Consider the following 25,458-nt stretch of genomic DNA (forward strand, 5'->3'; position numbering starts at 1 on the left):
TGACCTAGTAAAGCTTTACTTTTTTGTGCCCTGTCTCCTGCGGAGCCGCTATTCCCCATGGTCCTTTCAGGAACCCCAGCATCCACTACGGACTCCGAGAAATAGAATTATCGGTAAGTAAATTCTTATTATATATATATATATATATATATAATAGTTATGTGGCGGGGTTGAAGTATTAGGGTGCTGGGGAAGTAGTTACCACCAGGTTCAAAACACCAAAACATGCACCCTATACCTTGTACCCTATACCATTGTGTACTACGTACGTTATAATTACATAGGCTGTCCTGTGATGTCATATCATTGTGCACTGTCTTATGACAATATGTTGCTCTGTGATGTCATGTGCCACTTTGTACGGTACCTAGTTACACTGATGAATGCATACTATTCTAGATACACATTTAGTATGTTAAAATTGAAACAAAGTCAAGTTATGGTGATATAAGATGATAAGATGAGCGTCAATTAAGTGATTGGTAATAGATAAAACCAAGATCTGATACACAGTATATATGTATTTTTATTTATGCTTTAAATCATAGGAATGTTAGGAGTAAATCTAAAAGAAATTGCAATGTTTGACCTCCGGAAAACCGTGCTGCTCTTCAGGTGCAGGGGGAAGGTAGCAAATCTGAATGTGTGGATAGATTTAGTGTTGGGTGGTGGTGGTGGTGGGTGGTGGGGGGGACATTCCATCTTAACTGTAAATTGGAATATTTATGTGCTACATGCAAAAGCAGCAAGTATTTAGCATAGTTTCCATACAGTATTTATACCGCTTGTATCGCAGCATGATTCGTCCAGGTGCAGTCAGTACCCTCTAGCCTTAAATGAGGCCCAGAGTGTTTGACTTTTAATGCTTGCTGAAGATATCAATATGCATAATATTTTTTGTTGTTGTTTTATTGGTGGGCACCATGTTATATTTAATCATGTTTTGCAGTTTTTCATGTTCTGTCAAGATTTGTAGCGAGAGATAACGTGGAGTAGTTGCCCAAAGCAACCAATCAACTGTCATTTAAAAGACTGTGCTACATAAATGACTTCTCCACTTTATCTATCTCCAAGGCTTGATACCTCTCCCCCTTATAAGTGTGTATGACTTCGCTTTATTAATAATACTGTCAATTTTATTTACCTATATTAATAATACATCTGTCTGCAAATTAAAAAGTGCAGAGATTTGAGAGGAACATGTCCAAACCCAGGGCCTCATTCAGTCATGTACGCACATACATTTGCATCTGAGAATCTGAACACTGAGGCTGTGCGAAACTGTGCTAGTGTCGCTGCCGCCTGGATTTATATTGAGACGTCCCCCTTTACTCCCCTATTGTAAATAATAATAATAATAATAATAATAATATTATAGCTAGCCAGTATTGCTTGTATTTACCCTGCATGTCAACAAATAAATACATGTATTTGTATCCCTTGTATTGCAGCATGGATTGTCCAGGTGCACAGTTACAGTACTTTGCCATTTATCTTTGCTCCCAACACAGAATCAGTCCTTAAGTGTGCAAAATAGTACCTAAGGGTCTAAAATGCAAGTACAGCCCCTATCCTGTGAGTACGTATTAGCTGTATACACTCCAGCAGAGTACATAGCATATACCTGTCCTGCTGTGGGCAACTACTCCACTTGAAGCATGTGATACATTTCTTCCTTAGTGGTCTACTCATAAAACAGAAAATCCCTGTTTTGTGCAAAATATGACTTTTCTCCGCATTGTGCTATTCATGGAGCAGGTTACCGTGGTACAGCAGCACCCCTGCTCTGCGGCTGAATCTCATACCAGATACTTTAGTATGGTGAGTGCGATTCATGAAGGAATGGAAAACTCAGCTTTTCGCTTCTCCATGGAGTACACGTTCTCCATTTCAGCATGGCGCAACCTGAACTTCGGTGTGGAGACGGCAGGAAGGCTCAATCCTTCCCTGTTCTCTGCCCGGCACTTTTGCTGGCTCCACCCCTCCTGACCTCCCAGCAGCCCCTGCGGCCTCCTAGGAGGTCAGCTGGCAGTGCATGCGCAGATGGTCCCACCAGCTGACTCCGTGCATCGCAGAGGGGACGCCTAGTGAAGTCCTCACCGCTGGACCTCAGGATACCGGGTCGCATTGCTGGAGAGATGAGTATACATGAATTGCTACTTATTACAGCTATATAACGCATCGAACCGATGCAATGTATAGTGATAAGTAACAAATAACTTTTCGTATTTTACATGAACTTTTAGTCTAGTTTATGTTGAACTGTGCATTTGTAGATATTTATTTTATATATAGGATTACATGAATAAAAAACACTTTGAGAATTTTCTACCAAGCTTACAGTAATGTGAGATCACACTAATATCCTTTTCACACCCTGGGTCTTGTATTGACCCAGTTATTGCTGGGTTAACTCGGGTCTCGGATCGATGTGAAAGTGTGCCAGAAAAAATCACTCGGGTCCAGTTACTTGGGAATCCAACCTGTGTAGCTTAGAGGGTTGGTCCCTGTAAAGAACCGGGCTATGGGGCAGTGTGAATGGGTAACCTGGGTCATCAGTCAAACCCCATACTCTCCAACATCTTAGAACAAGAAATCTGTATATATTATGAAAAGGGTGTGTGGCCACGGGTAAAGGGGCATGCCCCGGCGGCGGTGCCATAGGCGTCTTTAGGAATAGAGATGCTGAATCCGGTACAGAGCCCATTTTGCCCGGTACAGACCATTAAAAAAGATACTGTACCGGCCAAAAAGAGACAGTTGGAGAGTATGAAACCCTATGGTTTTTGGAGATGATGTCATCTCCAAGCACGGGCAGAGGAGAATATCCCAGGTCCAGCCTGCAGTGTGACACGGGTTGGACTCAGTAATTTGGTGTGAAAGAGTAAAGGGGGGTTGCACGGAGCGATCGCTGCTAAAAATCTAAGCAATCTGACTAGATTGCTTAGATTTTCAGCAAGATCTCTCCGTGTGTACCCCCCACAGCGATAGCGATGCGCAGCCCCGCGCATCGCTATCGCTAGTGCTAGATTGGCCTGCATGCAGGCCAATCTAGCAGGTCGCTCACTTCACCCGCTAGGTGAAATGAGCGCCCCCCCCGTCTCCCCCTGCACTCTCAGCACACATCGCACTGTGCTGAGCGGGGGGAGAGATGTGTGCTGACCGGTTTGCTCAGCACACATCTCTCCCGCATCGGGCCGTGAGTACTGGCCTTAAGCATGCTGGGAGATAAATATACAGATTGTTATTATGCCTGTGCTGCTGCTGCTGCCACTGCCTGGTGCTCTGTGATAATTGGAAAGACTGTAGTTATTTCTTTGACTTGTCACTGTGGGAAGATTAGGGGAATGAACTGTGCACATAGGACAGGTGTAATACATTATTTAGACCTTGGTAATGTATAAATCTATATTCTTATTAATATACAGTATCTGGCTGATGTAATATTTAAATAGTTTATATAATATAGTTGTCTTAGAGCATGTCTGAGTTTGCACACCTTAAAGTTGCATTTCCACCAGATTGTAAAATGCTTCACTAGTTGCTTTGTTTCCTCACAGTCAACTTCATACAGCCATTTTTCAATGGGAATTTTTTTGTTTTGTTATACAGTTAATGAGGGGTGTGTCAGTGGAGGACCAATCAGTATCTGTGACTGCAGCAGGTGATCATTCCTCCTGTCAACCCCCCCTTCCCTCCACACCATCAGATAGCCTTTGTTTTTGGCATGGGCTATGAGGTGAACCCTGGTGTGAAGCATTTCTTGGGATACAAGCGAGGTGTGCAGATAAGCAAAATTTAGGTAAATGCTGTTTTAACAAAAGACAGACCTTTTGAAACCCACATTTTATTTGTTGAAAATTTGCATTAGGGCTACGTGAGCGCATTTTGGGCCTGATTCAGCATGGAACGCTTACGTTCACATGCTGAAGCCGTTCTGGAGTGTGCGCACACACAGAAGTCTCACTGTACGTACGCACACAGTGACATGCGTCGGCATCTCATATATGCATATACCTCTGCCTGATTGACAGGCAGAGGCGTTCAAGGGGGGCGCAGTTCATTCAACGCAGGAGCGTCCGAACTGTTTGCAGAGTGGGCCGTGGCAGCTGCGTGACATAACACGAAGCTGCTGCAAGCCTAAACATGGTGGGTTGCTGTCTGCCTTCGCAGTTAGGCTGTGCAGGCAGAGGGCTACCCTTAACATGTGAGCCGTTTGCTGCTGGGCGAAGTGTTTGCATGTTAGCGGGGGGAAAGGCTCGGCATGCGGGGCGGAATTGCCCTGTGCTGGGCGTCTCCCCGCATGCTAGTGTAAAGGGTTGTAGTTGTGCGATTGTTCGCTCAACTACAACCCATGCTGAATTAGGCCCTTTATTGTCCAATCTAATTCTTGTGAAATACAAAGGTATAACACAAGTTACCATTGTTTCTGATGGTATCCGGTCTCTAGGTCGACAAGACAGGTCGACAGTGTCTAGGTCGACCACTATTGGTCGACAGTAACTAGGTCGACAGGGTTTCTAGGTCGACCACCATTGGTCGACAGTAACTAGGTCGACAGGGTTTCTAGGTCGACGGTCTCTAGGTCAACATGTTCTAGGCGGACAGGTCAAAAGGTCGACATGAGTTTTTCAAAAAATGTCCTTTTTTAAACTTTTCAGACTTTACGATCCACGTGGACTACGATTGGGAGAGCTAACCTGTGCCGAGCGCAGCGGCAGCATGCAAGGGGACATGGTGCACTAATTGGGGTTCCCGGTCGCTGTACGGCGAAGGCGACACCAAAAAAGATTTAAAAAATCATGTCGACCTTTTGACCTGTCGACCTAGACCATGTTGACCTAGAGCCCCTGTCGACCTAGAATCCCTGTCGACCTAGTTACTGACGACCAATAGTGGTCGACCTACACTGTCGACCTAAGTGTGGGCGACCTTCAATACCACACCCGTTTCTGATACAACCATACCCGCTACCACTGTTACTTGCATTACAGTAGGATCCCATTTGCGTTCTGTTTTTAGGAAACACATTTGATCTATCTGCATGTATTTATCATGAGGGACATGGAAGCCAGAATGGTAGCTCCAAGTTAGGTCCAAACACTTGCAACAAACAAGTGTGATGTGTTTTCACTAGCATTTTCACTAGCATTCACAACTGCTGACGCTATGTCAGTTTGTTCCTAGTTTAGTGAACCTGTGGAGATAAACTACAGTGAGATGTAATGATCTCCTTGTATAAACTACTAGGCGTTACTGTATTATAATAATAATAATAATAATAATAATAATAATTATTATTATTATTATAAAACAAAATGCTGATTTTGCTTTGTTAATTTATAAACATATGTAAATAATATATCTACTAAAGGTGTGTACACACGGTAAGATTTTTTCTTACGATTTTGACTATATAGTCAAAATCGTAAGGAAAGTTAGTGCAGATCGCAAGGTGAAAGTCACTTTGCGATCCCGATGCAATACCGATGCGCGGTCCCACGCGGTCAGTGTCGCATGCCTAGATAGACTGTGCAGGCAAGTCAATTTTGACTATCTCGTAGAAAAGATTGACACTTAGCCAAAATCGTACATAGTCAGTATTGCAAGCACAGTCATCTATGCTTGCGATACTGACCTAGCCCCTATTGCATAGTGAGAATCGGTGTTTAGCCCGAATCTCACCGTGTGTACACACCTTAACAATGATCTCTGGTGTCATCACTTGTAATTGGTGTAGATAGAGACGAGCCTTAATCACAAAAGATTCTGTGTCCTTGAGGCTTGAGCTTGTATAAGGTCATAGAACTCTGAATACCAATATAATTTACAGTAGGAAGTGCATGATCCCATACTATAGATCTTCCTCTTATCCACTTTATCAATGTTTATGTGCAAGTCAGTTATACAGTGCTTTTTGTATATTTTCTTGCAGCAGTGTGAGTATGACCTTACTGTATAATGTTTTACCTTACAGTTTGTGTACACTGTAATAGATTCATATACATTTGAGTTCCTGAGGTCACGTCTGGCAGAAGTTGAGAAAATAGCAGACATAAGTTAAACAAATATGTCAGCTATTGAATATATGACTTAGCCATCAGTTTTAACCCAAGATTTCTCTTCTGTGCCAGTTGGCAAGGGGGGGTGAGCTTTGCACGTATTTGTTGAAAAGAAATTGAGTACTTTGCATTTTTTGGCTTTACCTCAATAGCATCACAAGTGAACTACAAAAAAAATGTAAGGAATACTTGTGAAGTGACCAGTATAGATATGTTTCCTCTGCCGACGCTAATCTCCGTGGTTGCATTTGACATTTTACATGTGTTACAATCATAAAATAGGTTAACTAGATTTTTTTTTAAATATATCAAATATATTGGCAGCTTAGTTGTAAAGGATGTTTGGCAGAGATGTCGGGACGTGTAACGTCTGTGTGATACCCTGGCTGACAGTCCATGGAAACTTGATGTCTATTTTTTTTTTTGTATTATAATTGAACTTGGGTAACAAAAACCTTAAAGATTACAAATAATGTTTGAGCAACACTGTATATTTTTTTCATTATTTCTTTTTCTGAGAAAGTTCCAATTCATTGTTAATATCTATGTTTTTGGTTTGTCTCAGGGCCTACTTTTCATCAAGCAGAACAATCATTTAATATAGGATTAAAATGATCCATTATGCAGCATTGCATTGCAGGGTCCCTATGTAAACCCAAAGGGCTGAGTTTGATGTACTTCAATACTTGAAAGGTGCAATAACCTCAAAGGGTCTCATGTAGTGCGAGATGTTGTGCGAGATGCAGGTTCAGTGTTGGTTTAGCCTTTTAAATTGCTCCTGCTTTAAAAATCCAGGCAGACTTGTTGGAATTCTGCACCTGACTGCATCTCGCAGGCTGTTATCTAAGGGTTGGGTATGTTATGCCGACTTCCGGGATCCCGGCGGTCAGCATACCGACACCGGGATCCCGGCAGCAGAATGCCGGTGGGTAGTGTGTGTGGGGAAGGGGGGGGGGGTGGGGTGAGCGCAACAAGGCTCGGTGGCTAGCTATGCTCGCCACAGGTTCTATTGCCACTCTGTGGGTCTGCATTCCGACTGCCGGCATTTTTAGCGTTTGGCATGCTGAGCGCCGGGATCCCGGGTACCGGTAACATAACAGCATCTCGTTACATAAAGCCTGAAATGTTGTGTTAGTGAATCACTGGCAGATTTGATATTCTGTCTATGGACCTGATTCAGATGTACACGCAGTTGCATGCATAGCTGCGATTTCACTCGCAGGGGACTTGCCAAACTATGCTAATTGCTCAGCCGCCGTCTTGTGCACAGAAACGGCGTCTCGCATCCACCGGTCACGTACTAAGCGAAAACATCTGGAACATCAGACGCACATTAATCGGAGCACCGGACGTATGAGCACCCTATGCTGTCTCAGACTGAGCGGCTCTTGTTCAGGTGCTTTCCAGCTATGAACAAATTCACAGTGATCCCGACATGCCTGTGATTTCCAAACTACTGCCTCCCCCAAAATATGACTACTTGTCACTTATTTTGCAGATAAATCCTCTACATGTGTGTGTCACTAATCAATTGATGCATGTACACATTGCTGCTTTGGCGCATACGTAGTGGCAAAAAAACGATCCACTGCATCCAACATCGACATTTTGTGCAATGTTGAATCAGGCCCTTTGGTCTGTCTTGTCAATACGAGTCAGTTGTATGTTGATGCACAGCAGGAGTCCATTCATACTACAGACAGATGTATGAACTTTACTTTCTTATCAGGAGGCATCTGAGACCCGCTGCTTGTGTACAAAGATGCAAACATCGGATGTACATTGCTCAATAATCGACCTTTCTGAGTAACCCTACGGTCGCTCAGAATGACCGCCAGAAGAAATATATCTTAGCCACCCCCGAATACCACCCACAAATGCTCCCTGACTGTCGATCACTTTGCAAATTGATCTTCACTGTGACCGCAAAAACAAGACCACTGCAGCTCGGCGCAGTGCAACTGATACGCATGTGCAGTGGCAAAGAAATCGATCCACTGCGTACAAGATGGACATTGCGTCCATCTCTGAATCAGTTAGACCACATGGCAACATACAGATGTGTCCTCATACAGTTTGGGTTCAGTGGAGCAAAACAGCCCCTCTTAGCATGCCAGATCCTGGGCGAATCGACCATTATGATTATCTTTTTCTCTGAAAATGTGTGGCATTAGTCCTAAAAATAAAACAACTGGAAATGACAAACCTACTTTGCTAGATGGCACCATGCTGATCAATGATGTGCGTCACTTGTACATCTGTGTGCAACTGATTCTGTATAGGAAGTGCTGTGATGCATACAAAGTGCTATGACTTTCACGCCAAGGTCCAACTTTGTACGTGTCTACAACTAATTGCTGTGCAGTTAAAGTTGCACCCCAGCATCTGTAGTATACTGTGGGTGGTATTTCACTGCGTCTGTGTTGCAAATAATATGCAAAATTGAAAGAAACAGACTGTACACTGTACCTTCCTGAGTGGCTCAGTTGCGCTGTTTGGGGTTTTGAGACTAGGTGTAGGACTACACACCTGTACAGTTAATACCTTTCAGCTGTGTGCTACTCTCTTATGTGCGGTAATAAGATGGACATAGAAGCTGGCTAGTAATCATCTTTCAACTGCATGGTGGCAATCAATACCAATCACTCAGTGATAAAAGTCTCATGGCCTGCTTCAGAGATGGATGCAGTAGCACAGCCAAAGTGTTATAGAATGCAGCTGCTGTGCGAAAATATGTCAGTGCCACAGGAGACGTCTTGTGTAAATAGACACCTCCTGCCGGCTTCCGTGATCCACTGCTGCATCCGAAGACACAGCATCAGATCATCTGCATGACCATCGGATATCTGAGTAACCCTCAGGTTAGTCAGGATGGCTGGTGTAATTACGCAGCAGACACCAGGAAATCTGCATTGGAAGCAGCAGGCCCTGGCCTCGGCATGCCTACAACACTGGGACAATATGCTCCTATTTTGTAAAAACGCCTACTGTCATCGTCTCTGCCCTGCCCCCAAATGGTTGCAGCATTACGGCCATTATTGCATCCACTAATCGGCACATGGGCAGTGCTGATTGGTCTTGCTTACACCTGTTCATTATTTTCTATTACAGATGGGAGAGGGGCAGGAGCTGGGCAGCAGCACTGGGCGGGATTTATCAACCATGACATTTTGCTTGCTATGTACAGTATCCCACCACTCTTCACAAGCATAACGGCGACTGGATCCCTTTCAGGGGGAAAATGCGAAAGAAGCTCATAGGTTTCTATTGTATCCAAGTCCCAGAATCGATCGCATTCTGGGGGTTGGTGCATATGCAGTAAGTGGCCAAGCCTCCAAAAACTGCATTTTTGTTTGTTTGGATCCATTTTAAAGGTTGGTGCATCCCACCCCGGGTGAGATCTGGGGAAGAGGGGCCCAGACTCATCAGGAGTAGAGGTAATTAGGGGTGAGACTCATCACAGAGGTAATTAGGGGTGCATTGGCATTGAGGCAGGGGCACAGAGGAGAGGAAAGGGGGCATAGAAGAGGCAGGAGCGCAGCGGAGGGGTAGTCGGTGCATGCACAGACATATTCTCAGGGTCTTATTTGGGAAAAATAGCCAAGAAGTGGGGTGAGGTGATCCACAGGGACAGAACTTTCTTGCAAGCTCTGTCCCGGGAAATATAAAAAAAAGATAGCAGCGCTCTGTCCCTGGATTTGTGTTACAATATTTTCATGCAATATTTGCAAATATCGCATTGAGAATTTACTCAAAGCTATTACATCACAGCTGCATCTGAGGCGCAGATTGTGATAAATGGATGATGGACTGCTTTACAGTCTCTCATGCCTTTGCTGCTGGGCCGGCCACCTGTCTACTAGGTTCTAGGTAGAGCTGCACAATGTGGAAGGTCACCTCTTCCAGTGCAGAACTACAATTATGAGGATAGCTTTGATTGCATTTATTATTTAATACTCACAGCTTCCTTGCTTATTATACTGCTTTTCTGAGCTTTCAGTCACAGGCTACAACTTGTCATACACATCACGGGTTCTGGGAGCAAATATTTACAAGCAGGCTGATGTTTGCAGTACACATACTACTTTTTTGTTTTTAAGTATGTGACTTTCATACCTGTTTAGATGCGTATACAAATGCATTCAATCTGTGTCATTTAATTATGTATCTTTAACAAAATAGAAAGTTATCATGTTCAAGACAAACACCAGTGGAAATGCATGTGTATACGCTTCTTAACTGCAGTTCTTTAACTTGGTTGCTGTACAGCGTTGATGCAGCACAGCGCTTTTACTCATGTGGGAAAGTGGAAACATGTTAGTCCATTAAAGTTATATGTATTCCAACCCAGGTTATTGCCGGGTTAGCCTGTGTTGCGGCTCAGTGTGAAAGAGCCCCCAACAAAACCTGGGTCGAGTGTCCTAGGAATCGAACCCGTATAGTGACCTGGGTTGGACACCGGATAACCCGGGTTACAGGGAAGTGTGAATGGGTAACCTGGGTCAGCCGACCTGGGTCCTGTTAACACTGTACGGAGAGCCGATTCTCCGACTCTTGGAGATGATGTCATGTATACTGAAACTAACATTAGAATGCAGTATTTTAACTCCGCTGGGTTGGTATGTTTATGGCTGAGTATCATCTATTTATCAACACTGATGCAACAACGTTTAAAAAAACAAAAAACATTACTCTGTGACACATTAGGGGGAATTCAAATGTTTGAAAAGTCGGTTGGGTGGCTGTTTTTCCTGTCTATTAGATAGGAAAAAACACACACCAAATTTACTTTTCAAACAATTGAATATCCCCCATAATCTTAAATCTCCAGCATTTAAGTCAGATGTGGCCAGATTTTTGGAGGCGGCGACCTACTTTGAAAGCTGAAAAGTATTTGTGATTTACCTGGTTGGGACACCTGAAAAAATGGATGTGACATAACAAAAAGGGGGTGTGAACTTACTGCACAGGGTGTAGGGCCTGTCTCGCTCAAAATCACACATTGGCCCACACAGTAATAAATACATTGCCCCCACACAGGAAAAAACCCTCAAACACATTGTCCCACGGGAAAAACATCAAACACATTGCCCCTTACAAAAAATAAACCTATATTAAATTGTCTCAGCACTCCACTTCTCCTCCCTCCCCCTACGCCATATTACACAAACACTCCCACACACTATCTGTGGGTGCTGCTCCTGCACTTGCAGAAAGTGTGTTGCGTACAAAGCAGGCGGTACAGTAGCTCCCCATGACACTCAGTACATTCTGTAACAGGAGGCAGGCCATGCAGTCTAACAGCAGCAGCAGCAGCACGCAGGTGACATCATGACGGAGCTGGGCTTCTGAGGCCCCAGATAGCATATCAAGTTTATTTTCATTAAGTTGGCCACGTTGTACCGGCAGATTCCCCACAAGTTACCGGTAGATCGCAATCGACCTTTTGGCCAAGTCTTATCTAAGTAGATAAAATAACTTTTATTTTATGTATTTTTCTTGAAAAACTCACTTAAAAATTCAATGCCGTGGCCGGGCTGTACATGCAGCTTTTGGACGATAGTCTAAATTGAGCAGCATGCACAGACGAAGGAGGGGGGAGATAACGATGCGCGGGGCCGTCCACAGCATACACACTGGGCAATATTGTAAACAGTATCGCTCAGGAGAGTAAAAATGAGCGATCGATATATAGAAAAAAAATAATTGTTTTTGTTTTGTTGTAACACCTTATAAGGAGGCAAAGTATGCTTTAAAATCCCTTAGGTAGTGTGTTGTATATGATACAGCCACAATCAGACATTATAATAAAACATGCTATAAATGTAGTGGTGGAATTTGCGCGTAGAGGGTGTAGAGACACTAATCTTTTGTGTAGTGCTAGAAAGACATTTCCTCGCTGCGTGTCAGGACCTGCATTGTCTCTGAGAACAAGAGGAACTATTTGCTTAGAAGAGCAACTCATACAATGAGTATCATATCGTATTAGTCATTGTGACCAAAGTGTTTTTTTTTTTTCATATGAAACTTTTTGACTTAGCCGAAGTATAGGAAAGTTAAGCTTTGAATAAGGGCATCTTTACGTCTGATGTTTATCATATATTGGTAGTCATAAGGAAATAGGTCAAAGTTTATGGAGGTGGGAGCAGAGATCAGCCTAATTGCATTATGGGGGTCATTCCGACCCGTTCGCACGCAGCGGTTTATCGCTGCGGTGCGAACGGGTCCGGAATGCACATGCGCGGCGGCCGCAGTGCGTGTGCACGGCGTTGCCCGGAGACAGGGGTCACCGGGTTACGTCGCGTCTAACGAACGAAGCGGTCGCAGAGCCGACCGCAAAGAAGATTGACAGGAAGAAGTCGTTCCAGGGCGGATCCATACCGTTGGCTGCCGTTTTCGGGGAGTGGTAAGGAAAGCGCAGGCGTGTCCAGGAGAACGGAGGGCGGATGTCTGACGTCATAGCTGGCCCCAGCATTGCAGGGATCGTTGCACAGGGTAAGTAGGTATAGGCCTAGTCTACATCTGCTTGAAATTTTTTTAGCTTAGCAGGGCTGCACAAGCGATCGCAGCCCTGCTAAGCTAAAATACACTCCCCAATAGGCGTGGACTAGTTGATCGCAGCAGCAGCAAAAAGTTGCTGGCTGCAATCAACTCGGAATGACCACCCATAAGTGCAGTGTTTGCAGCAGAACAAAGCTTGTGTTTAATTGAATCAACCCATTGAAATTTGTGTTAATTACCATATATACAGTATTTTAATTAATACAGCATACAGGGTATGAATGGATAGATAAAGCTGCATTCAGAAAACATTAGTCCCTATTAAAAATAGGTAAACATATGCAGTGAATATTTACAGAGACAAATCTTTTAAACCTGAGACCTTATAGGTGAGATTATATGATTGCAGCAGCTATTAGCATAAAACCTTGGAATAGAACATATGTAATTTCCATTAATCCCTTAATGTTCACCATAGCAGCATAAATACCAATACCAGGCCTTCATCTGTGCGGACGTACATAATACCCACCCAATATGTGACTCCAGCAAGCAGCAGTGTATGCCAGTCTCAGGTTTCAGGCAAGTGGCTGGAAACTGTTACTTATGTTCTCAGTGCAACAAGTGTGGCCTGTGTGTGCCAAACGCCCTATGTCATAAAGGAGTTAAAGGGGAAAAGAATTTGAAGGAGGGCCCTGTTCATATACAGAAAGAAAAATGCAGATAGTACAGTCTCTAAAATAGTGTGTTACCTGGTGCGCTGAGTATGCCTATCTAGTTACACCCAATACAGAGTACCAACAACCAGTGCCTACTCTCTGCTGCTTGGTCTATATATTAGCTTTATTCATCCCCATAGACCTGTGATGGAAAACAGGCAGCCCTCTGAGGCATCCACTGTGGCCCCAGCTCATGCCCGCTTGATTGTCTGATTTGTATGTTTTAGCTTCTAAAGGCCCATAGACACTGGGCGATGCTGAGCTGAAAGCAGGTCACTTTTGGTGTGTTGAGCTGCTTTCAGTTCAAAGTCGCCCAGTGTGTATGCACAAGCGATGATCGGTAATCGCTGATGCGCGCCCCCGCTTCATCGCTGGCGGCCGGCGTTCACCTACTGGTATTACCAGTAGATGAACGACAGGTGAGCGGCTTTCCGTAGAGTCCTGCTATGGAAAGCCGCTCACCCCCGCTGACATCGCTGGGCAGGGGAAAAAAGCGCTCAGTGTGTATGCACTGAGCGCTTTTCAGCCCAGCGATGTCAGCGATCATCGCTATGCATACACGCTGGGCAAAAACGCCTAGTGTGTATGCACCTTAACACTTGTCTGAAATAACTGCTTATATGTTTTTACAGATAGGTGACTCTTTAAACAACTATTGTTTTAACCTATTACTGACATAAATGAGTTACAGGGCTGCCATTGTGGCCTCTGGAGTGTATCAGGCCTACAATTATACCCCTTTTCCACTAGCTAAATTTACCCGTGTTTTTGCACAGGGGCGCGCATCAACACGGGTTTTTAGTAAGTGGAATGGCTCTACACGGGTTGAGTGACCCTGGAATCCTACCCGGGTAGCTAGCTGGGATGAACACGGTAACACGGTAATGACTCGGGTATTGTGCAGTGGAAACGGTCATTACCCGTGTTTCAGAACCGAGTAACGAGTGACATCAATAGGCTTTTACAGAGCTTACCCGGGTTAAGTGGAAACAGGTCCGACCCGGGAATAACCCGTGTCGAAGTGCAGTGGAAACGGCGGGGCCGACACGGGCTGTAGCCGGGTTAAACATCCCGGATCGGACCCGGTACTCAGGTGGAAAAGGGGTATTATTGTCTTTGGCTAACATGAGGCAGGGCCATGTCTACGTCATCATGACCGAGGGGACCATTCCGAGTTAATCGCTCACTAGCAGTTTTTAGCAGCCGTGCAAACGCATTGTCACCGCCCACTGGGGAGTGTATTGTCGCTTTGCAGAAGTGCAAACGCTTGTGCAGCAGAGCACCCGCAAAATCTTTTTGTGCAAAACAAGACCAGCCCTGTAGTTACTCTTTGAGTGCGTTGATTCTAACGACGGAGGGATGGCTTTTGACGTCACACACCCGCCCAGCGAACGCCCAGCCACGCCAGCATTTTTTTCTGCCACGCCTGCGTTTTTTCAGCCACGCCTGCGTTTTTCTAAGCACTCACTGAAAATGGTCAGTTGACACCCAGAAACGCCCACTTCATGTCAATCTTCCTGTGTTCGGCCGTGCGACTGGAATGTTAGTTACACTCTGTGCAAACCCACGATGCTCATTGTACCCGTACGATGCACCTACGCATTGCGGTGCATACGCATGCGCAGAAATGCCGATTTTTAGCCTGATCGCTGTGCTGCGAACAACGGCAGCTAGCGATCAACTCGGAATGACCCCCCATGTGCTGCTGTGATATATACTACATGCGGGCACAGACATCACACCCACATGTGCTTGTTGAGCATCTCATTATAAAGTCATGGGCATCAGTATGGCGTCAGATGCTCTTTTTGCTGCTGTGGCAGTTTCCACTCTTCTGCAAAGAACAATCACTAGATATTTTCTAGTGCAGTTTACTAAAAGCAAACATCTGATTGATTTCTGTCAGCAACACCACAAATTTTCCTCTGCACTACTTTAATGCAGATATCCCGTGATGGCTTATATAAACCACCTGTGTTAAAACTCAAAAATGTAGATGCAGATGGCTTTGCCTTTAGAGTTATTTAGAAAACGTACATGTTACTAAACAGAAATATTTGTGGTGTAACTTTATTACAAAATGCTTAAGCAATATGCTTTTTTAAGTATGGAAGCCATTTTCATCAAATGGAAGAATCACACGTCACATCGGAAAATCCTTTGGTCTGACTACGTCTACCCCAGTTATCCAGACAAGGTTTCGGAGCATAGGCTTATCTATAGTGGGCGGAGGGTGCGTGGTACACAGTAGTCCATGGGTCAGGAGAACACCACAAACCGTACACCTGGAGAATACCTCATACTGCTGTCAGCAGGTGGGTCCTTCTGTGATATCTATGGAAACATGGTGCCACTCATGAGCCGCAGCCCTATGTTACAAAATTTCACTGGGAAGATGGCGTCAGCTGGAGAACAGGGGGTGGGGGGTGGAGTGGCAATTGCACGGGGGCCCGCCAGAACATTATTACACCTCTGTTTTGTAGACATCACAACTGGGAGATATTTTATGTGAAATGTATACATGGCCCCAATCTGCTACTGAGATCTTACTCCTCCCAAGAGTAACAGAAATTTATTTATGCTTCAAGATAAGGGTTTAGAAAGAAAAGCCACAGCAGGAAGTCAGTGCTTTTGACATTGCTGATAGCAACATGATGTATGATAAAAGCAAGTGGTCATGAAATAAGTCTAAAACCCTCTTGATTAGAGTAGAGGAGCCCAAAGTTGTTTGTTTGTTTATTTCCTGCCTTAGCTAATGCACAACTAAAGCCACAACTAGGCATACTGTAAACCTGTGTACTAAGCAGCCACATAATTATACTTAAAGTTTCTGCAGCTTGAAATCCGATTAATTCATCTGCATGAAACCAGTATTTTCTGGAGGGTGGTGCTTCTCTCTGTCGCACCTCCATTAAGATGTCAGAAGCTAGTTGCGTGGTTCCGCACTAATGTGATGCGTCACAGTTTGTATCTCTAGAGTGTGTTTTGAGGTGTGGAGTATACAGTGCTTCCTTCACTACCTGCAGTGCAGTATCTCATGTGTAAGTCCACTATTAGACTGCCATTTAAAGACACTTTCTGCATATTATACCAGGTATGGCTGTATAATGCATATCACTATGTGTGTCTCTGCAAAGGTACCAGGTAAGACATTGCATAATGGACTCTGTATACTATGGATGGCTTGTGCAATGAGTTCTGCATAATGTAGCTGGCAGTATGTATAACACATCAGGCAGTTGGTTCATGCAATTGACCTACTGGTCCACTGTTCAGCACCAAAAGGATTTCTACACAACGCCCAATTTTGTCAGCCTTGTGCAGGAGGGATCCGGTCTCTAGGTCGACACTATCTAGGTCGACCACTATTGGTCAACAGTAACTAGGTCGACATGTTCTAGGTCGAAAGGTCGACATGAGTTTTTCACAATTTTTTTCTTTTTTTGAACCTTTTCATATTTAACGATCCATGTGGACTACAGTTGGGAACGGTAACCTGTACTGAGCGCAGCGAGGCACCTTGCCCGAAACATGGCGAGCGAAGCGAGCCATGCGAGGGGACACGGTGCACTAATTGGGGTTCCCGGTCACTCTATGAAAAAAACGACACAAAAAACCCATTAAAAACTCATGTCGACCTTTTGACCTGTCGACCTAGACCATGTCGACCTAGATACACAGTCGACTTAGTTACTGTCGACCAATGGTGGTCGACCTAGACACTGTCGACCTAGTTACTATCTACCTTCCATACCACACCCGCGCAGGATGCATAAAAAGGCTGTTACTGTAGCTTCTTCTGAGAAGATAGGAGACATTATGTCCTGAGGCTAATCTACTGGATTGGTGCTGTATTCTGAAGCTGCATTGTCCTGGACAGTGTGGCATCAGCTTTGCAATGTGTTATAACTGTTGTGGGTTTTTGAGGCAACTGTGTGGGACATTCAAGCTACTATGCTAAGATTTGGGGGCTGATGTGCAAAGCATTGGAGCTACAGTCCTAGGACTATCTAGGATACTCTCTTGGGTATTCAGGCCATTATTCAGCTACAAATAGCGTTGTTTGTGACGAGGGAAAAGCCAAATGTATATAATAGTGATTAAAAAGTTGTATTTCCTTTGAAAGACAATAAATGAATAAAATGCTTGTATCACAGACATTTTATGTCACTCTGGAATGCACCATAACTTAGTAAAGGTTTGGAAGTTGGAACCACGGGACTACTGTGCGAGTGGCTGATCTGAAGTGTCCTGGAATGCTGTGTGCAGTATTCAGATTAATAATCACACACAGGGCCTTTGACTTTTTCGCGAAGCTGCAGCTGAATGCCAGGGTGAGACTTAATGTGGAATTTTATTGTCACGCTTTATAAGAAAATGTAATGTTTTGAGTTAGTTGCCCTTTAATAGTCTCTGAGGTTGCTGCTGGACACAGTGTTCATAAAGAGCAGTAAATTAGGCGTAAACTGAGTATATGCTGTTAGTCATTGCAACCAATTAGCTCTGGAACCAACTGCCTGGTTAGGCTGGGTTTTTACACATTTGTACTACTTCAATTGGGAGTAATTATCATTATGAATCAACACCCAATATGAATCAATACAGCCACTTCTGTTGCTACCCATTAGAAATATAGAACAATATCTATATACTATCATTCTCTCTCTCTCTCTATATGTCTATATATATATATATATATATATATATATATTTATTATATACAGAAAACCCCACAAATATCCAGAAAGAAAACCAGCGGCACTCAAGTTTCAGAAAGGTTATGTATTAGATGTACTTTCTATTATTACCACACGGAGGCCAACCAAGCATATTGTACTTCAAGAGGAGTGCATGCCAGTCTGACCAAGACACGTAATATATATATATATATATATATATATATATATATATATTATACACTCATTTGTGCTGTTGATTTTACATATCTATACACACACACACACACACACACACACACACACACACACACACACACACACACACACATAGTTCAAAAATATGTAGACCAGTGCGCTAGTCCTAATTTAGTAATCCCGTACCACAATTATAGTCCACAGGGTAGCTAAGATAAAGGGGCCCAAGTGGGTTATATATCTCACTTCCTGTACCCCACTGTAAAGTCCACAGGTTATCACAAGTGCAGGAGCGGGCTTTGTTGCCCTGTGTTAACACCTTCTGCTTCTTTGGGCGGCTGCTCAGTCCTTCAGGATGCCACTAGGTGTGCGTAGCCAAAGAAATCTGTAAATTGAGGAGAAGAACAAGCCCCTATGGTGTAGTATGTTTTTCCAGTATGCGACAATCACACACCAATAACAGAATTGCGTACCAGATTGTGACTTGTATCAAAGCATATCACTCCTCTGTTTCATAGACCCACTACCATCTCAGAAAGGTTTGAGGTTTACTCTGTGCAGTGCTCTGTGTTAGGCAATTCTGTTATTGGCGTGTGATTGTCGCATACTGGAAAAACATACTACACCATAGGCGCTTGTTCTTCTCCTCCATTTACATATATATATATATATATGTTTTTTTTTATTTTTTATTTTTTTTTGTAAATGGAGCCATGGTGTAAAATAATATGTGTTCCTGTGAGAGACATTGTCAGTAACCACACTGAGTCACAGATGAGAGTACCGTCCGGAAAGTTGACTAATACTTCCTTGGCATGCACACAGCTATACCGCTTAATGCAACTGAGCACATGAAAATTCAAGGTGAAAATGCGCCAGGATCTTCAAGTGTATTTGTCTCCTATACACAATGGAGGCAGACAGTTTATGTTTATTCATTAGAAACCAATGATATCCTTATGGCATGATATGCTTTGATATTCTATATGTATTAACCTCGAGATAAGAAAAATGATAAATACCAATAATAAAAATCATGATTTGTCATTTTCTGGGCTGCAACATAAATGGCAGTATGAGATCTTATGTGTTGGATACATGGTTTTAATAATATTAATGATATGTATCGAACCTTCAGTAAATGAAACAAGCATTTCAAAACTATCTTTGTCTTCTATACTGTTTTGTTTGAAGATCTGATACAATTAAATGTGACAAATATGCAAATGTAAAAGAAAACTTTTCCACACCACTGTATATTGCATTATAAACATGAAGTGAAAAAGATATAATGTGATTATTTAGTCAGCCGCAAACAACAGGATTATGGACGTTATTATGGCACTTTATTCACTAGTCTAGGCTCCTAATTCATAAAAAAAGGCAAATAAAAGGTTTACATGATGTCTTGCATTATGATTTATATGACGGTTTACTCTTTTCATTATGTGTTTTAAGGGTGTTTGTATTATGTGACCAATAAATAGTCTGTATGATTTACAAGCCTAAATGGGCTTCATACTGTAATTCATGAACAACTATAAAAAGTTACATATTTAGAAAATCAATCTTTTTGTTTATAGTTTTGTAGGGCTGTAAATGATATGTCGATAGCCATAATGTAGACATTTATCATATCGACATGAGAATGTCAACATGGCTATAATGGCGACATTGACCATGTTGGCATTCATCATGTAGACAGTGATTAAATGTCAACATATCGTCCCTGATGGTCCCTCTGTGACTTAGGGGTCTATTCATGAAGCAGTGAAAAGGGTGAAGAAGTGAGCCAGTGGATAAGCTGTCCATGGCAACCAATCAGCAATGAAGTAACATTTATAATTGACATACTATACAGTTGTACGGAGCAGCTGATTGGTTGCCATGGGCAACTTCTCCGCAAGCTGACTTCTCCACTCTTTTCACTGCTTCATGAATAAACCCCTTATTTGTTACCGACGGCTGCATCAGCTCCAGCTGAGGCTTCTGGGTCCCGGCAGTCATGTGACTGTTACTTCCTGGCCAGACCTGATCTTCCAGCGTTCGGCTGAGTGTTTCTCCCCAATCCCTAATTCTAATCCCTACCCTTCCCTCATATGCCTAATCTTCACCACATGCAGCATAACCCTAATACAGACATACTAACAAGGCCGACATTTCACATATCAACATTCTGAGAATATATTCTGCTTAATTTCTGCTTGCAGCCTATTGAGTTGGAGCAGGAATCACTAACTGTAATAGGTAGTTATGCACACAACATAAATCTGGACCTTAAAATAAACTGAGGGCATATAATCAGGATTATTTGTATCCTGCATTTACTAAATAATTCAGCACTAATTCATGTTAGTTTTTGAAAATAGTCTCTTTATTAACAATCTTGTTTCTATTTACTACAATAGTTTTGCATTGGTTTAGTAAATAATAAAAAAGTTTGGTATTTGTGTCAGCAGTGAAAATACTAAAATGATGAATAGATGTTATATGATTGAGATCCTGTGTTCAATTACCATCCATAGCTCATCAATATGGAGTTTATATGTTCTCCCCAATATTTGCAAGGGTTTCCGTCAGGTGTACTTCCCACACTCCAATTAAATACTGGTAGGTTAATCGGTTTCAGTAATACATTTATATATATATATATATATATATATATATATATATATCTCCCAAGTGTGTACATGTGTCCATGTGATAGTGAATGTAGAGTCCCCACTGGGGTTTGGACTGTAGTGATTGCCTGAAGTATTCTCTGTAAAGCGCTGAGGAATATGTGTACGCTATATAAATAATGTAATAAATAAATAAATAAATGATTGGTTTAACTCTTAGCAAGGTTTTATTAAACCTGTAAGAATTGTACGGGATGTAAGGGGTACACAGTTCTCCACTTCACCTAGACTCCATCAATAAGAACATTTCTATAGTGTTTTAGAGACTTTCAAGTCATAAATACAAGTTATACTTTTTATGAGATGATCATATCGTTCCCTGTTGTGCATTCTGAGAATCCACATACACAGTGTAATGCTTTTCTGTGCTCCCGTAAAGTGCCGGCATCCTGTACCCAACCCCCTGTAGGTAAGGCAGCTAATTTAAGCAGGCAGTGATTTAAAGATTTGTGTGAGCAAGTCTGAGAGCTGAGATGACACATCTCAAAAGCTGTTTCCGCTTTCACATAACCAGCTCATCCTTTGAAGATCTCAGTTTCGCTTAATGTTCTTTTTATGACAGGAAATGCTAATAACCACAGAACAAAAACTTCATCCACTCTGGAGACAGACATTTTTTTTTTTTTTAAATTGAACCATGAGCTTGTAGTTTATCAATTCACTGGGAAGATGATGGATCAGGTGCCTCATGCCTCAAGCCGCACCTGCCGTTCCTTTGGGTCATCAAATTCGACAACAGTCAGCCATTCAGTGCCCAGTGGTTGATTAACATTGGGCATCACTGGGGCCATTTAGTACAATTGGAAGATGGCTATACAAACAGATACACAAATGCTTAATCCAATCAATTTCCATCAATACTTTATCATCTTTCTACAGGGAGCTATTATAATTGATTATAGTCTTTTTTAGGGACGCAAGTGCATGTGTAATTTTGTTGCAGGCACATCCAAGTTTGGTGTGTAACAGACTGGAGGGACAGACTGGAGTGTGGGCACTGCCCCCTTCAATAACAATGTTTGATTGGATTGCAAAATATTGATTACAATACTACTGGTTTTGACTTTTTGACCTTGCTTACTATTTGGAAACACTTCTCCAGGACTTCTTATCTTTCGTTTGTAGCACTGTGACAAAGTAACAAGTCATTGGGGGAGATTCAAATGTTTGAAAAGTCAGTTGGGTGTCTGTTTTTTCCTATCTAATAGACAGGAACAAACAGACACCCAACCGACTTTTCAAACATTTGAATCTCCCCCATTGAGTCACTGAAGGAAAAATTTAACTATTGTATGATAACAGTTGGAGATTCTAACAATTGAAACTTTAGAGTTTTGTCCACATAACCATGTTTTAATATTCAGATATTGATTTGGTAATAGTGCACTGTAGCTGTATGTTTACTTACATGAATTTAATGAGCCCGAAAAACGTGGACTTAGGTGCCCAACAAATTTGTATTTAATTCAGCCTAATTTTCTGGTATATTAGCTGTATTTGTAGTAAATTCAAACCCTTACAGAACTGTACAACTCTTTGATGAGTCTGGAAAGGCATTTCCCTAAACCAGTCCAAATATGGCTGCCAATAACTCAGAGATTCCTTAAATTGAGAACAGATGTTAACAGGGTTTAGGCAATAATTGTGTGACTGCTAGACTGAGCTGCAACAAAGTAGGTGTAGGTTCATCCCACTTCATAAGCAAATAGTTGGCTTCTTATGGTTTGGATTTGCCTTAAGTATGATTTAAATATAATATTTTTTCTTTGCTGTTTGGGCAAATATTTTAGCTTTAGAGCCCTTCAGAAATCCGCATTTTAGGTTACTGGGAGTTTATGGGTTTTTCCCTTTTCAGTGAAACAGCCTTTCCACAGAAAGTGTCTGTGGTATTCAGCTAATCAAAGTGGACTTGTCAGATATCTTTTCGGGATCATCTGATTCATGACAGTCACCTTTAAACTTACTGAATGCCGCTTTCAGACCGCATAAGTCGTACCCGAGATTTGTACATCGTTCCTTCCCGGGTGCGACTCGGTGAGACCCCTTTCAGACAGGCGGCCGGGTTGGTGACTGACGCGACGTGAGCGGAGGCGGCGCTTGGAGATGAGATGATCCACTAGCACCACCTCTTCTTATTCAGTGAACATGTGCCGGGTGCTCTGCTGGCTACTCGAGTTAAAATACTGGGTTGCTCGACCCGGATTATTTCAACTGGCCCCTTTCAGACTACACCGCAGCCCTGGTTGCAATGCGCTCACGTGCAATAACACGGGTTATTGCTGTCAGTCTAAAAGGGGTATTACTTAGAACCACTGACATTATTAGGGCACTGCGGAGAGATGTGTCAAAGCATGGAGAGAGAGACAGAGAATATGTCTCATTCTCGTATAGGATACTTTCTTCTCAAGAAAGCTGAGTCTCCTTGAAGATAAATACTATATTTGTGATAGGATATTTGGGTTTTATAGTTCAATACATTGATATATGTGAAAGAAAGTAAGTGCAGGTATTTTTCTATCTTATGGTGTATTTATTTTCTTTTTCAAAAGTAATTTTTTTGCTGCAGTTTTGGATAAAGTAGTTATTGAAACTACAAATGCTATATTTGAAAAGGATATAAAGATTTGTAGGGCACTAGTTAAGCATTATTTAATTTGCATGCTTAATATGTACTTATTATTATTATTATTATTATTATTATTATTATTATACTTTATTCATATGGTACCCTAAAGTGTCAGTAGTGCCATACAGGTAAATTACAATAAGGTGACAAGGATAGTGGAGGGCCCTGGCTGTGACAGCTTACAGTCTAAGGGAGGGGGTAAACTGTAAGGTGAAATTGAGAAGGGATAAGGTGGGAGGGCCATGGGAAGATCCAGGGGGAGAAGGGGACTGCTGACTCCCTGGACCCTACGCAGCACAGCGCACAGCAGTGTGTACTGGGCCGGGGATGGAGGCTGCGGCTGCTGATAGCAGCAGCAGTCTTTTCTCCCTTCCTGTCCTGATGTGCTGCTGTGACAAGCAGTATTGGAAAGGTAAGAATTTTAAGGGGGATTGCCCCCTCCTGGATCTGCCTCTGGGTAGTAAAGAGGGCGTGAGATAATTTTGTAAGGAGAGAAGGTAGATTTTGATCACATTTAGGTCACATTTGAGTCCCTTTAGGCTTGTACAGAGTCTTATAAGGCAAGGGAGCAAGTGTCAGAATTTAGGAGCAGCACTGGATTTGGGAGTTGGGGGAGGTAATAGGCAAAAAGGAGAGGAGACAGTCAGAGGAAGAGTGGAAAGGGCGAGTAGAAGTGTGGACTGAGATGAGATTGGAGGGGGAGGAGAGACTGAGTGCTTTGAAAGTGAGGGTGAGAAGCATAAATTGGATTTGGGATGGGGAAAAAGTATATGTTCAACGTGGGAATGTTGATTCAGTAACTCAGAAACCGTTGTAAGCATTTGCCCTGTGTGTCTCATTTTCCATGCTCCTGGACACAGCTACAGAAATAGAAAAATAGCTAGTAAGCCGTTATAAATAAAATAGGAAAGTCAGCGTGTTTGTAGCCTTGGGAAACACAGAAACATCATTCATGGCTGTGTCTTCTCTGACTTCTCTGCTTTCCTGTACTGCAGTCTCCATGATACGTTCATTCATTGATTGATTGATTTATATAACTGTTGGATTTTTTTGGGGTGTTTATAACATTTTGTGTTCATTGTGTTGCAATGACTTTTTGTGAAATTGGAATGGTGCTATAATGTTTACTGACACCTCAGTTTGTGGAAATAATTCCTGCATCGATTTTATCCTTTTTCAGAAATAAAGTGCCTTATCTCTATAATACTGTGTAGGCTATATTTTAATACTGTAGTTTATAAAACTCATAGAATGAAATATTAAGTATTTGTATACCTTTGTTAGAACAGCCATGATACTAGTTGAATTCTGTAGCTGGCATTGTGGTATAACACAGACACAACTGATAATAAGCACGTTAGTGTCTTTCCTATCGTCACAACAAGTGACAGCTGTGGAGAGAGCTAAACACTGGTTAAGACTTGTGTCAGTTGCAACAGACGTTTGTCTAATAAATAACCGTCCTTTCTATTGTCTTTATGTCCAGCTTGTCAGCATTTTATGTAGCAGTCACCCTGACATACAATTTTAAGGCAAACAATGGAACAATAAAATGTGTTTGCTTAGCTTTAACTACAACACACTCTGGTTACACTTGTTTGATACTTGCGAGATAGTATGTGGATTGGAAAGTGGAAATACTATCATTTGAGTTTTCAGAAGTAAGTGCAAAAATGTGTACACGTTAGCAAATCACAATTATTTGTGTCTACTGCCCATAATCCAGCTATAATGGCTTTTAAGACACATTTACTAATGCTACCTCTAAAATCAGATGAAAAAAACATACAAAAACAAAACATGGTTTCTACAATAGAATATGTTTTATTGGGAAAGGAAAAAATGACCTAAAATGCATTTCCCAGGCCTCTCCATTTCAGGGATTGTATAAAAGTCAACATAATGCACCGTATATAAGATAGCAGTGGTAATATATGCAGAGGAAATGACAAAATGATAAAATAAAAATACAATGCCAACTCCTAAGGTTCCGAG

General features: G+C 42.3%; 1 protein-coding gene across 2 annotated transcripts in view; it reads left to right on the forward strand.

Moving 5' to 3' along the window:
* The window catches only part of COBLL1 (cordon-bleu WH2 repeat protein like 1), a 275,238-nt gene that overhangs the window by 7,066 nt on the left and 242,714 nt on the right, over positions 1-25,458 (forward strand). The window lies entirely within an intron of this gene.

This window comes from Pseudophryne corroboree, chromosome 7 (genome assembly GCF_028390025.1).
Source record: "Pseudophryne corroboree isolate aPseCor3 chromosome 7, aPseCor3.hap2, whole genome shotgun sequence".
NCBI lineage: Eukaryota > Metazoa > Chordata > Amphibia > Anura > Myobatrachidae > Pseudophryne > Pseudophryne corroboree.